Below are 14557 nucleotides of genomic sequence, written 5' to 3' on the forward strand. Positions count from 1 at the left end.
TCTAAACACACCTAATAACAGATGTTTCCTGTTCTCACTCTGCATAGAATCAAACTTCAAACAATTTAGCCTCCAATAACCTTGACCTGAAAACTGATGTTGTGGTCTATTAACAATCTTTAATGAGTGTATTGCTCCTGTAAAAGATTCTGGGTGGTCCCCTTGTTTCAGGGGTATTAGCCTGCCATAATAAAATCTAGATAAGACTTCCAGCTTAAACTGACAACTGAAAGGACTGAACTGGAAATATAAATTGACAGTACAGGTTCCTGTGATGTCTGAGGATCCTGCCATTAACAACTAAAAAACACTCTGCAGTAAAAATTTGCACATTGTCCTAAAGTGACAGAAAAGAAAGCCCAGGGAAAAAAAATTACATGTAGAAGGAAAGATACACATGCTTCATTTTCTATTAACTATGTCTTTCTCTTGATTCCCTTCTCAGATATTAAGGGTCTGAGCCTATGTACACCAACTCAGGGGAAAATCTTCTAGGTATGTTAGATTTAGAGTGCTTCTTAAAAAGTTAAAACCAGCTGAGGTGGGTTTAAGACTTAATTGCTGTACACCCTATGTTTGTTGGTTTTTCTATACTTGAAAAATAATCAACGCTTGTCCCATTTGATTATTATCCTTAAAGCAAAACCAAGCCAAACTACAAAACACACAGCTTTTACAAGTCCTTGCAAGCTTATTGACTTTAGTAGCATTTTTGTCTGAGTGAAGCTGCAGGGCTGACAGAATTCAATAGCACAAACTCACTTCTGGAACGACACCAGCTCCCTCTATGTGCCTCTTGGCAGACACATCTTCTGGCTGAAAGACTGCAATGATGGGAAATAGAAGAGGTAAAAATCAGCCTCAGTCTCCCCTATGCTGATGGGTCTTGGAAGATTTATAGCATTGCTAAGAAAGGCACAGGGCCAGGAGTCCTGCAAACCCTCCACTCCAGGGACACTAGTAGAGTTTTGTCTATGCTTTGAATCTGGCTGCCTTCCCACACAAATGATGCATAAGGATTAGCTTCTGTGCCAAAGAGAGCACAAATAATTTTGCCTTGGTTTGAATGTTAACAAGTAGCAGACCCTTTGAGGTTTGAAAGGTAATTTTTAATATAAGTTATTTCTTTAAACTTCCCTATACTTTCTATTTGCTGTAAAACTGAATGGCTTTCACTTGAAACCAGCTGCAATATAGCCTCATAAATGTGAGTGACAGTTTTGGAGTGGGGTCATTTCCAAGGATTAATAACATCAGTTCAGCTATTACATTGCTGAGGTACATTTTCAAAGGCATATGTAAACTCTGAAACAAAACATTTTCTTGGTGACAAGGTAAGCAAACCTTCAATATCCACAGACTATTTAAGGCTCAGTATTCAACAGCAGTGTCATCAGTCACTGATGTGGAAAATGTTACATGTCAAGAACACACTTTTGTGTTTTATTGCAATAAAGGGTTGTGTGGCTCCCTTCTGGCAACATAAATTAAAAAATATATAGTTATCCATTGGAAATGAGTAGCTACCTCACTTTACATAGCATTAAAAGTGTGTTTGAAGACAACAGTTCTAGAGAGAGGCTGAAAAAAATAGTATGATTCATTATAGTGGCACTATTGTTAATGACAAGTGAAATGTTTACCCTAATTTGTCTACTGCTTCAGCTACTGTCCTGACATTATCTCTCTGCAAAACTGAGTATTCGCTTTCTCTTCTCCATTCTTTTCCATGCAATAATGAAAGTTTTTATTCTTTTTAACTTGGATTCTCTGTGTTTACTGTGATGTTGGCACACTTTGACAGAAAGGAAAATAGATTGCTTAGAAAGGACATTCCATTTCTCCAGTAGAGAGCTACATGTCAGATTAAGGGGTTGCTTAAAAGGTACTTGTTCCCTAAATTCTAACTCTTTGATACATCCTATATGCAGCAATAAGGGCAACAAAGCTGGTAAGGGGCCTGGAACACAAACCCTATGAGGAGAGGCTGAGGGAGCTGGGGTTGTTTAGCCTGGAGGAGGCTCAGGGGTGACCTCATTGCTGTCTACAACTACCTGAAGGGAGGTTGTAGCCAGGTAGGGGCTGGCCTCTTCTCCCAGGCAACCAGCAATAGAACAAGGGGACACAGACTCAAGTTGTGCCAGGGAAAGTATAGGCTGAATGTTAGGAGGAAGTTGTTGGCAGAGAGAGTGATTGGCATTGGAATGGGCTGCCCAGGGGGTGGTGGAGTCACTGTCCCTGGAGGTGTTCAAGAAAAGCCTGGATGAGGCACTTAGTGCCATGGTCTAGTTGACTGGCTAGGGCTGGGGGATAGGTTGGAGTGGATGATCTTGGAGGTCTCTTACAACCTTGCTGATTCTATGATATAAATAATTTATTTTCTTTCTCCTTCCCCTCTGTGAACTTTGCCTAGCTTTTCAAAGTTCTGGCCTAAAGGAAACCACCCACCCTGATTCTGCCTGGTCACACAACACAGGGAATTGCTGTATTTCTCTTTCCTCTCTTTGGCTTGCTCTTATTCATTCAGTACCTGGCAGAAGGTTAATCAGAACTGGTTTCTGTACTCTGCTAACCTTTGCAGAGAAAGATGCACAAGATTAGATTGACAGCTTTGAACAATATGGGGGGGAAAAGTGCATTTTAAAACAGTTGCCCAATTCTATGAAATTCAAGTCTTCTATACAAAACCAGTAGCAATCACATCTTGTATTCAGAGAATCTGCTTTGTGTTACAGAGAAAAATGGCAGACTAAGTCTGAAAAGTGTTTAAAGAGAGCAGGTATTGAATCTTTATTGCAAGTGTCTCAGTGAAAAGTCTTATCCATGGGCCATTTGGAATTTCCTAAAAAAGGTCTTACTCCACAGTCACCTAATTTTGCCTGCTGACAGCCAAGATTGTTTCCAGTTTTCATACACTTTATATTAGGTCCTGTAACTAGCTTTTCCCAACCAACCTGTGGTCTGTGCATCAAGACAGAATCAGATACTTGATGCTTGATTCATTAATTGCTTTGAAGTTACTACCAAAGAACATTACACAAACATCCAGGTTGGAAAAGACCCTCAGGATCACCAAGTCCAACCTGTATGTGGCAGCTGGCAAAAGGACCTAAGCAGAGAAACAGATAGAAGAAAATGGATTTTTGCATCAGCTCTCTTCACGTTTCACTTCAGCAGGGGGAATTCACATTGGAAGTGTTAGAAGCACCCGCCACTATTGACCACAGCATCAGACAGAAGGGACAATGCTTTTTAGCATTTCAGGAAGCTCCATTTGGAAACTGATGCAACTCAGCAAGAAAGTTTACTAACAACTCAAACATCCCACATGACCTGGTATGACTTTGACAAATAGAAGCTATGTGCCTCCAGCTCTACATGAGACACATTTGTAAGGACTCTGCAAAAATCTTCTTGCTGCATACTGTAGTCTTTACTGCCAAGGCTAGCAAAGGACACAGTATTACAAGGACTGAGGTTATATAATAACCATGAGAATCACTGTCACATGCTCTGCTTTAACCTTAGATTATCATTAGATCTTTACAATATTTGTAGATTTCACAGGCTTCTGGGAGTTCAGTACTTTACTGATTATTTTTCCAAGGAGGGAGATTGGAACAGGGACCATGGTCACTGTTTTCTTCATAGTTAAGTCTTAGCTTCTCAGGAACTGAGAGAAATATTTCAATAAGATATTGAAGCACAAGCTGAGACTTAAAAAACATCATGGCCTCGACTCTCCCCAAATTACTAGTGTTCTTCAAGAACCCTACTCCTCCTCTACAAGCAGTGCTGCTGACTTAAATGAAACTATCTGACTGTAAGGTGCTGTGTAGTACTTAGCACGATAATCATAAACTGGCAATCAATATTCAAGACAACTTAAACTATTTAATTATGGAGATATACTTAAAGCTTCCTTTTCAAGGTCCAAGAAATTATCTGCTTTGCCCAGTGATTTGAGACAAAATCCTCTGATATTACCTAGCAACGCATGCACATCATAAATTATGTTAATCTTTTGCTACTAACTCTATGTACTACAACACCACTGCAGCTTCTGTGCAGATGTCTCCACAACAAGAGTTGCCCTACTAAAGCTGTCTTTCTGCTGGCCCCAAAATCACAGAATGTTAGGGGTTGAAAGAGACCTCAAAACATCATCTAGTCCAACTTCTCCACCAGACCAGGATCGCCTAGATAAGGTCACATAGGAACGCATCTAGGTGAGTTTTGAAAGTCTCTAGTGAAGAAGACTGCACAACCTCTCTGGGCAGCCTCTTCCAAGTGTTTTGTCACCCTAACAGTGAAAAAGCTTTTCCTTATGTTCATGTGGAACCTTCTATGTTCTAGTTTGCACCTATTAACCCTTGTCCTACCATAGGGCATCACTGAAATCACCTCTCAGACTCCTCTTCTCCAAGCTAAAGAGCCCCAGCTCCCGCAGCCTTTCCTCAGAAGGGAGATGTTCCACTCTCTTCAGCATCTCTGTGGCTCTGTGCTGGACTCCCTCAAGCACTTCCTTGAGGTCCTTCTGGAACTGAGGGGCCCAGAACTGCACACAATATTCCAGATGTGGCCTCACCAGGGCGGAGTAGAGGGGAAGTAGAACCCCTCTCAACCTACTAACCGCAGTCCTTCTAATCCACTCCAGGATGCCGCCGGCTTTCTTGGCCACAAGGGCACATTGCCGGCTCATGGTCATCCTGTTCACCAGGTCTCCCAGGTCCCTTTCCCCTACACTGTTCTCCAAACAGTCAGTTCCCAACCTATACTAGTCCATAGGTTTGTCCCTTCACAGATGCAAGACTCTACACTTGTCCTTGCTGTATTTCTCAAAATGTCTCCCTGCCCAACTCTCCAGCCTGTCTAGGTCAGGTTGAATGGCAGCACAGCCTTCAGGTGTGTCAACCACTCCTCCCAGTTTTGCGTCATCATATTTACTAGGGCTGAAATAAAGCATTCTACAGTGGGCTGTAAAATGCAAGGAAAACAATCACAGAGTAAGACCTATTGCATTTCAGTTAATGAGTAGGTGTATCCCCCCCCCAACCTCATGTAAGTATTTGGGGTTTATTCATATCCTGCAACTTTCTACAGAGTATAGTTTGAATATAATATTCTACTACACTTCCATATCTTTCCAGGAATGTAAAAACAGATATCAAAGGACATATTTGCACCATAAAACACACTGCTTCTCTCCTATGGAGCAAATCATAGAGATCTAACACCCTTTATGCTTCCCTTGCCCAACAGATATGAATAGGAAAGAATGCAAAAAATGCTGATCCTCAGGCAGCAGTAATGCTTTATGTTGCACAGAATTCTTATGCATTCCCACATGGACAGACATTCCATTTCTACAGATTGAGTTTTTCTGACCCAATCATTCTGACTGCTCTTACTAGCAATCATATCTGATGTGATGTGGTAATCTGCTTATCTGCCCACATTCCTGTTCACAGGATAAAATAGCACTGAGCAGTGACTGGGGCTCTGACAGTTTGTGATGATGAGTTTAGACAAGCAGTCTGTAGAATTCAAAAGTACTATCTCTCTTTTAAATGTCACACCTCAGTGAAAAATCTAGGAACTGGAAATACCACTCTGGTGCTACCAGATCCAATTATAAGGAATCATGGCAAAAATGTTCCTGTCATCTTGAATGAACTGCAAACCATCAAATCATCCTAAGTTAAGAACAGCCCATGCAATCTTCCATCAGGATGATTTACAAAGGTTATCTCCTTTGTTCCCAAGAATTTCAAAATCCTTTAGTAGCCATTTACAAATCACATACTTAGCAATCTAGGTGTATCTATATCACACACGTAGGTTGCAAATGGTAAAATGGACTAACACCACAGTCATTGTGTTCACTGCGGAAGCACAGTCACACCTAAGATAAAAAAGGGCAGCTAATTTTATAGAATAGTCTCAAACAATAGCACTGGCACAGAAGAAGCAAATGACATCATTCATTTAAATTCCTGCTACCACAGGGAAACTCGACAGATTTAGAAACTGGAATTGACTAGAGCATCAATTAACTGTAAAAAAAAAATACCCCTGAAGAAATTAATCATTTATATAAAAGAAAAGATAAACGTGGCCTTGATGTCACTTTAATAAAACCCAAACATAATATTCAGGTCTTTAAACCCTAACAATAAAAATGCACACTCATGAAGACATAAACAAGAGCATTTCTTTGCACTTCCCTCACAGGATCACAGGATGTTAAGGATTGGAAAGGACCTCTGGACATATTTTAGTTCAACCTCCCCACCGAGGCAGGATCTAGCATAGGTTGCACAGCAACACATCCAGACAGGTCTTGAAATTCTGCAAAGATGGAGTCTCCACAACCTCTCTGGGCAGCCTGTTCCAGTGCTCTGTGACTCTTAGAGTAAAGCAGTTCTTTTTCATGTCGAGGTGGAACGTTCTGTGCTGCAGGTTACATTCATTGCCCCTTGTCCTATCACAGGGCACAAGTAGGCAGAGGTTGTCCCTTCCTTCTTGACATCCAGGCCTCAGATATTTATATATTAGACCTCCTCTCATTCTTCTCCTCTCCAGAGACCTCTCAGCCTCTCCTCTTAAGGTATAATGCCATTCAAACATCCTGAAAACACTTATGCCACAACACTTCCTTTCTGTTACTACTGATGCCATTAATAATTTTTTCAGCACCAAGTAACTCTAGCGACAATGACTACAACCAGGACTGCAGCAGGCAAGATGCTGCTGCAAAAGAACACTTGAAACTTTTCCTTAGTTTTTAAGCATGCTTATGGAGAATCTGCATTTCTGTAGAATCCAGCTCTTCCAAGTCACAGGCTAGAAATCTATAAAGCAGCATATTATGGAAATGGAAAGAGGAAAATGAGCACTGCTCTGTATCCTCTCTTCAAGAGTGAACGTGAAGGTGCACACTTGCACTCATTTGACTGCTCTTCCCAGTGCCTGTGTTGTACTCTTGTGTCAAAAGACCATTCCCTGAACAGCTGCAGAGTTCTGTCTCTGCTTGCTAGACTCACTCACTGGACTTGATAGTACAAAGGCATGTAAATGTGCTAGCATATGTATAAATGTGATGGTAGTGTTTTATGTCTGGAGAACACTAGGCACAGAAGAGCAGTGAGGGATTTTATGGCTGGAGAACACTAAGGACAGAAGACCAGTGAGGGAAAACGCCTTCTCATTCACTAGGCATACATGCACATTCATATATACACCAAGAGGTTCCTCAAACTGTTAGGTAGCCCTAACATAGAGGATGTAACAACTGACAGTCACTGTACTTCCTAAAGCAGGAAAGAGTCCAACTTAAACCACAGTAATAACATTTTTGAGTGCTCTTAGTAACGTTTTCCATTTTCCCAGAGGTTTACTTTGATTTCTCAACTTCAGTATTGCTGTGTTTCCTCTTTGAGTTCCAAGGTATCTTTATATTGGACTTCTTAATCCACAATCTGTTAAAATATTAAACATTTTATACTACTCTCTAAGAATGATATGGATGACATGAATTTGAAATGGAAGAACTACCAGGGTATATAGTAGAGCCAAAACAGTTTTACTGCAAAGCACAAAAGGGGATCCATTGGTACAAAAAATTGTGCCTAAATTTGCAATCTGGTGACTGTATTGTGCTCTAGAAATTGCTATTAGGGCATAGATTTCACCTGAAGATGAGGAAAGGCCAAGGACACATTCTGTAAAATGCAATGAAAGACAGAGAAGTGAGGTGATTCTATAAACCAATGCCACACAATTTATAAAATAATAGCTAGATGGTTTGAGAAGTTTAAACTGACAGGACTAAAAGTCTCTGTTGAATTTTGTAGGTAGAATCAAAATTGTTATAGACAGGATATCCCTGACTGTGAGCTCCAGTTCTGTCAGCTTCCACCTAAATAACTCCTCCCTGGGGGTGTCCAAGGCCAGGTTGGATGTAGCCTTGAGCAGCTTAGTCAGGTTGAGAGGCATCGCTGTCCATGGCAGAGAGATTGGCGTAGATGATCTCTAAGGTTTTTTCCAACCTAAAGCTATTCTATGATTCTAGGAACTCTGCATAGACCCTTAGGTCTGCAACTTGTTGTACATAAGTAAACTGTCAAAGGAGTCAGCAGGATCCAACACTAATACAAGGTATTGCCACAGGCCTATAGATTACTCTGCTCAAGATATTTTCCTTCCATATGGAAAGTATGTCCTTACTCTAGACACATTCTGGGCTTTTTCCATAATGATGTTAACTGCTTCAAGTATGTGCACATCAGAAAAAGTTCCTTCTTTTAGTAATGAAAACTATGATAAAAGGATTCCTGCTGTATTCTACTTTATAAAACAAAACCATTTCAGTGACAGCATAATGGAAGAAGAACCCTGCTAGATTCAAAGGCTGGAACACCTTTGTTACGAGGATAGGCTGAGGGAGCTGGGGTTGTTCAGTTTATAGAAGACTCCAGGGGGGCCTTAGAGCTGCTTTCAATGCCTGAAAGGATCCTACAGGAAGGCTTCTGAGGGACTTTTCACAAGGGTGTCTAGCAATAGGACAAGGGGAAATGATTTGAAGCTAAGGGAGAGTAGGTTTGACTGGATCTTAGGAAGAATTTCTTCAATACAAGGATGGTGAGACTGGAATGTGTTGCCCAGGGAGGCTGTGGATGCCACCTCCCTTGGGGTGTTCAAGGCCAGGCTGGAAGAGGCCTTGGGAGCTGAGTGCTGTTGAGAGGCATCTCTGCCCATGGCAGGGAGGTTGGTGTAGATATCTCTAAGGTCCCTTCCAATCTAAGCCATTCTATGATTCTATGACTCAGTTTTACAGTGCTTACACATTGAAATATTACACTTCTGATTTGTAAACAGAACTGACTTAGTACAGGAACTATTCAGATGGAAAACATATGGAATACTAGCGAGTCATTTTATCATGATACTGTTCTGGCTTCCATTTTTAGGCACAAACATGCAGAAAATCCCTTAATTCCAAAATAGGAAAAAGGCTCTTTTAGATTGTTGTTCATAAAAAGGGAACAGAAATGTATTTTTAATCAGAAAAATAATTAAAGTAGTACAGAATTTAAATCCCAATCTGAGGCCTTTCAAACATGGGTAGTAGTAACTGCCACGAAGTATTAAATTTAAAAAAACCCTAGACTCCTTTAAAAGATGTATTCAGTAAAGATAAATATACACAATCCTTGGTTTCTGGGATAATGAGGCACCTAAAATCCATAAGGATTTTTTCCTTAAACTCTTCAGTAGAGCACTGGCTCTGCTATTTTTAATTGTGAAGTTTCAAGACTGATTAATTTGTGAGTAGCATAATCCTGGCTCTCAAAGCTAACTAAGGGCAGATGAAAACCACAAAGATTCTGCAATTTCTATTGAAACACTCCTACTTTGAAAGTGCAATGGGTGGAGATAAATCAAGCAAAATCAAGCAATTCCTAAATAAGAGGCCTCCACTACAGTCCATTGCAGAGGAAAATGATTTCCAAACAAAGGATTGGTTGCTGCTAAAATGAAATGGAGCCATGGAGCTCACTCATATGCTACACTGGTGGCCAAGTATGCTGCAATGCAGTACAGGCAGATTTCAGACAACTGTAAAGGTTCACTTTGAAAGATCTGGAATCAACAAGTTACAGGATGAATTAACACAGGACTACACAAAAAATGCTGAACAAGCCAGGACCAGTGAATGTAATCCAAGGCACACACTCGCATGTGCATAAGGAGCAATAGCTTTAAAAAAGGGCTGTTTTTCACATTTTGAGTTACAGAGCTACTCTAACTATTCATTAGATCCAAAAGCACATGTTTAGATTTGGAAATTGTGATTTTTTGCTGAGGGATGTGCATTTCAGCATCAGGATAAGAATCAGACTATGCCAGACAACAGTATTGTTACAACAAGATCCTGTTTACTTCTGCCTTTGCATCTTGCCTCTCCAGAAACGCTAGTCAGGCTGAGCTTGTTTCCGATGTAGGGATCAGAATACAGGAATTCCTTAATTAACTTCATGCAATCTCTGACACAGGAGCCATGGCCTCTGCACATGCAAGATGATGAGAGTCAGTAACAACAATACAAAATACACTGCCTCTCCTTCATTCTGCACTTCACAGTTCTCTACCAGAGAGTCAGAGTCATAGAATCAACCAGGTTGGAAGAGACCTCCAAGATCATCCAGGCCAACCTAGCACCCAGCCCTATCCAGTCAACTAGACCACGGCACCGAGTGCCTCATCCAGTCTTTTCTTGAACACCTCTAGGGACGGTGACTCCACCACCTCCCTGAGCAGCCCATTCCAATGGGAAATCACTCTCTCTGGGAAGAACTTCCTCCTAACATCCAGCCTGTACCTCCCCTGGTGCAACTTGAGACCGTCTCCTCTTGCCCTGTTGCTGGTTGCCTGGCAGAAGAGACCAGCTCCCTTCTGGCTACAGCCTCCCTTCAGGTAGTTGTAGACACCAATGAGGTCCCCCCTGAGCCTCCTCTTCTCCAGGCTGCACACCCCCAGCTCCCTCAGCCTCTCTTCACAGGTCTGTGTTCCACGCCTCTCACCAGCTTTGTCGCCCTTCTCTGGACACATTCCAGTATTTCAATATCTCTCTTGAATTAAGGAGCCCAGAACTGGACACAGTACTCAAGGTGTGGCCTGACCAGTGTTGAGTACAGGGGAAGAATAATCTCCTTTGTCCTACTGGCCACACTGTTCCTGATCCAGGCCAGGATGCCACTGGCCCTCCCTGAGCACAGTGCTGGCTCATGTTCAGCATACTATCTACCAGCGGTCACAGTAGTCTGCATTTGCTCTGATCAACTTCTTTGCTATAGTGTTTCCGTGGCTCTGATAAACAATGCCAAAAGGAAGAAACTACAAACAAAAGGCAGATGCTAGCTAAACAAACAAATATATATTTGAACACAAAAAGAAACGAAAAACACAATTCACAGCCTTTCTCATTTGTCAGGCGATGTTTCAGACCGGCTGACAAAAGCCCCGAAGCAGAATGTAATCTACTATGATCCGGTCTGTGGACAAAAAAACCCAAATCATCGCACACCCACTGAGCCATCTGCAAGGTTCTCCCTCAACAGAAGGTTTCAGCCTCTGCTGACGTCAGTGAAAAGTCCATGTTGAACCAATCTGTTTCATCGCATCTGCCTGAAGTCTGTCCTGCAAGCAAAGGGACACAAAAATACTACTCAGAAGGGCACAGGGCGATGAGAGTGCAGGCTAGGAGCACGGCACACGAGCATTATGTAACTTGCTACTTAAGAACCGTGCTGTAAACTCTACACATAGCTTCTTGCTGCTGCCAATATCCGGAAAATAACGCCCCAAAGTTTCGAGAACCGCCTAACCATGCCAAGAGGTTTCTGTCAAGAGGGAATCCCTTACACAGGATGCGAGCCCCCGGCCCGTTGCCTCCGGCTCCAGAGCCCCCGGGTGGCCGCCTAGAAGGCTAACGATTTCCGTCCCCTGGCCAGACCGCCACCGCAAGGTGCCGTACGCCAGGCCGGGCCGCGCAGCGCCGCTCCACGGCGACCCAGCAGCGGCCACTACCTGCGCGGCTGCTACCACTCACGCCTCACCTCGCCTCCCCTCTGCCACTCTGCCCGTGCGACGTACACAGCTGGCGGCGCCCTCACAGACCCCCAGCGCCCGGCAGCCAGGCCAAGCGGCCACCGACGAACCGAAAGCGGCGCCGAGAAACCTTTATTTAAAGACACTCAGGAAAAACTCGCGGTAAGAAGATGGGTCGGGAGGAACACGGGCGGAGGAACACGGAGGGAACCCACGGCCAGACGTCCCCTCCGCACCGCCTCGACCTCCACCGCTCCTTACCGCGCGCGTTCAAACCCCCACCCCGCTGGCGCCAAGTCTCGCGAGGGCGGGAGGCAGCCGGCGCGCGGGCCGCGCCATGCCGGAGCCTGGTCGGCGCAGGCCGAGCCCCTCCCCCGGCCTGCGCCCGGCGGCCTCAGCGCCGGCTCTGAGCGTGCGGCGCGTTCCGCCTAGCCCGGAAGCGCCTCCCGGCCGCGCTCCAGGTCCCCCCCTCCCCTCCCCCCTTCGCGGAGCCCAGGTGCTGCCCGGAGAGCGCCCCCCCTCCCCTCCCCCCTCCGCGGAGAGCCGGTGCTGCCCGGAGAACGCCCCCCCCTCCCCATCCCCGCCCTCACCGGGGGGGCACGCGCCTCTCCCTCCCGCCCCTTCACGCCGGTTCGCTCACGCAGGAGGCGCGGGGGGGGCCCGCGCGGGGCGCCTCGCGTGCCGCCCCCCCGCCCCCCAACGGTCGCGGTCTCGGAGGCCCGGGGCAGAGCCGAGGGGCCGGCTGGCCGGGCGGGCGGGCATGCAGCCGCCGCCGGAGCCGAGCCCCCAGCGCAGCACGGTGAGGAGGCAGGCCCCGCGGCCAGGGTGGAGGTGGGGGACGAGAGGAAGATGTGTAGGGGCTGGATGTGAGGGCGGGCAGGGGTGTCCCGCTGCCGGGGGTGCCCAGCCGCCAGCGGTGCTCCGCCACGGGGGGTGCCCCGACATGAGCGAGACTCTGGACTGAGTGGGAGGCGACACCTCTGTGCTGCTTCCTATTTTCGCCTTTCGATGGGGTGCCCCATACCCCCTTGGCCAAGGGAGCACCTTGGAGATCGCGCTTCCCTGTTGGCAGTCCGGGGGCGAGGCGGAATGCCCCGGGGGAAAAGGAGCTCAGTGGGATCTGGGGGGGACAGGGGAGGGAATCTACTGGGGTGCGGGGTGCGCGGGGGCAGGGGTGTGGTGATGGGAGGCTGCTCGTGTTGATGCTGGCTCTTGTTTTGCTGTCACACTCCCACACACCGAGAAGAGAAAACTTTGCTCTTTGTTTTTGGAGCCTTTTGGAGAAAGTGACAGGCTGACTGCCCGGGGATCCTGTGCAGGTGTCTGCTTAGCAGGGACTGTGGTGTCTGCTGGGCCACAGATGCTGCTTTGGCTGTGTGAAAAAATCCAAACAAACACAAATTCACAGGTAAAAGAGCTGCCACTGCCTCTTCGACATCTTGACTGCAGTATGATGACGGTGATAGTGCTTGTGTGGCTTGGCTCTGGAGATACAAGGCCCCCAAAGGTGGCAAGGCCTGGATTGTGCTCTTGTCCCCAGTCTTGTCTGAGACCAAATTTGAGATCTTCTAAGTTTTTTGGTTGTTGGGAAGAATAGCTTCGGTTTGTCTGTTTTTTTTTTCCTTCGGTGTTTGTTTTTTAATGTAGATGGATATGATGTAAGAAGGATGCTACTCACATTCATGGCTAGATACTGTTCCAGTGTTACACAGTGCAGTTAATGTGTTTTCCCCTTGTTCAGATGTGACTTGTAATGCGATATTGGCTGTTCTTTGCTTTAGCAAGGAGAAAACAGGGAGAGGAAAGACAGTTGCTTACATGGTTTGAGAGTAACTATGCTTTGGATTTTTGGTATGGAATCCCTGTCACACAAAAAAATATAAGAAAAAAGAAACGGCCCAGGTATGCTATGCTGAAAAGTAAAGGAAAAACTTAAACCAAGATACTATGTTCAGGTAAATAAGTATAAAAATTTTGGGAAGGTTTTGGTAGACTCAAATTTAAAGATGCTATTAATAGTCAGTATCTCTATACTTTATCAATACAGTAAATATTAGCTTAAAAAGACAGCTATTTGTAATGCTTTTATAAAAACTACATTTAAAGGTTTTGCAGCTTGCATTGCTCCACAGCTTTACTTTTCTGGTCTTCTTCCATTCTAAACAAATACTGAGAGTAGATAGGCCAACCTGTCCTGCTGATGTATTGATAGACATCTGTTATTTTTAGTGCTGGTGTTAGAGTAGTAAGCGTTTATAGGCATATGTTCTGTGACAGGTCCATTTGACCACTTCTGTTTCCAGAGGGCTTAATGTAAAATAACTTTGGAAACTTAGAGGTAAAACCTGCATTGTCAAAGGTCAGTATCTGCTCTGCTAGCTTTAATTTTGTTTTCCAGATCTGCAAGAAGACCAGTACTTTCTTCTGACACTTTTTGGTATATTTGCAGTTAATATGTTTCATGTAAAAAGAAGAAATGTTAAATTCATTTCCTCTTAGCAGTGAGAGAGGAACAGAAATCTTAAAAATAAAGTATTTCACAACATTTGTTAAAGCCTGCCCTTTGTCCTGTCTTGTGAATGGTGTCAGTTGATAGCAGCGATCTGAAGATCGCCTAACAGCCTGTGTCAATGTATGTACAGACTGTCTCAGTTCATCCACAGAATTGCTAATACAGACATATCAGTAAAGGATAATAAAATCAGCATTTATCTGCCTTAAATCTTACGGTTTAGATACAGAGAGGTGGATAAGTATGATGGATAGTTATTAAGAACCTATATTTTTGTATTATATTTTTATCTGGTTTGGGTCATAACCTTTACTAGAAGTGATTGCAGACAAATGTAGAGAGGATATTGAGAGATATGTATCCATGGATTTCATTGAGACTCCTGTTTCTTTCCATTAGTCATCATCTTGAAGAAGACAAGATAAAAGTGTC

At 44.3% G+C, this 14557-nt stretch overlaps 1 protein-coding gene and 1 long non-coding RNA gene across 2 annotated transcripts in view; one reads left to right on the top strand and one right to left on the bottom strand.

Moving 5' to 3' along the window:
* Positions 1 to 10920: 10920 nt before the first annotated feature.
* On the bottom strand, positions 10921 to 12034 carry LOC135179885 (uncharacterized). The gene is made up of 2 exons (XR_010304177.1): positions 11622 to 12034; positions 10921 to 11202 (listed from the first exon to the last, which is right to left on the bottom strand). It is a non-coding gene; the product is annotated as an uncharacterized LOC135179885 (long non-coding RNA).
* TAB3 (TGF-beta activated kinase 1 (MAP3K7) binding protein 3) overlaps positions 12013 to 14557 on the top strand; it is a 46407-nt gene continuing 43862 nt past the window's right edge. Inside the window, exon 1 of the mRNA XM_064151976.1 lies at positions 12013 to 12412. The gene's annotated coding sequence lies outside the window, so the exon portion shown is untranslated. The remainder of the gene's footprint in view (positions 12413 to 14557) is intronic.

The sequence above is a fragment of the Pogoniulus pusillus genome, chromosome 12 (assembly GCF_015220805.1).
Source record: "Pogoniulus pusillus isolate bPogPus1 chromosome 12, bPogPus1.pri, whole genome shotgun sequence".
In the NCBI taxonomy this organism is placed as follows: domain Eukaryota; kingdom Metazoa; phylum Chordata; class Aves; order Piciformes; family Lybiidae; genus Pogoniulus; species Pogoniulus pusillus.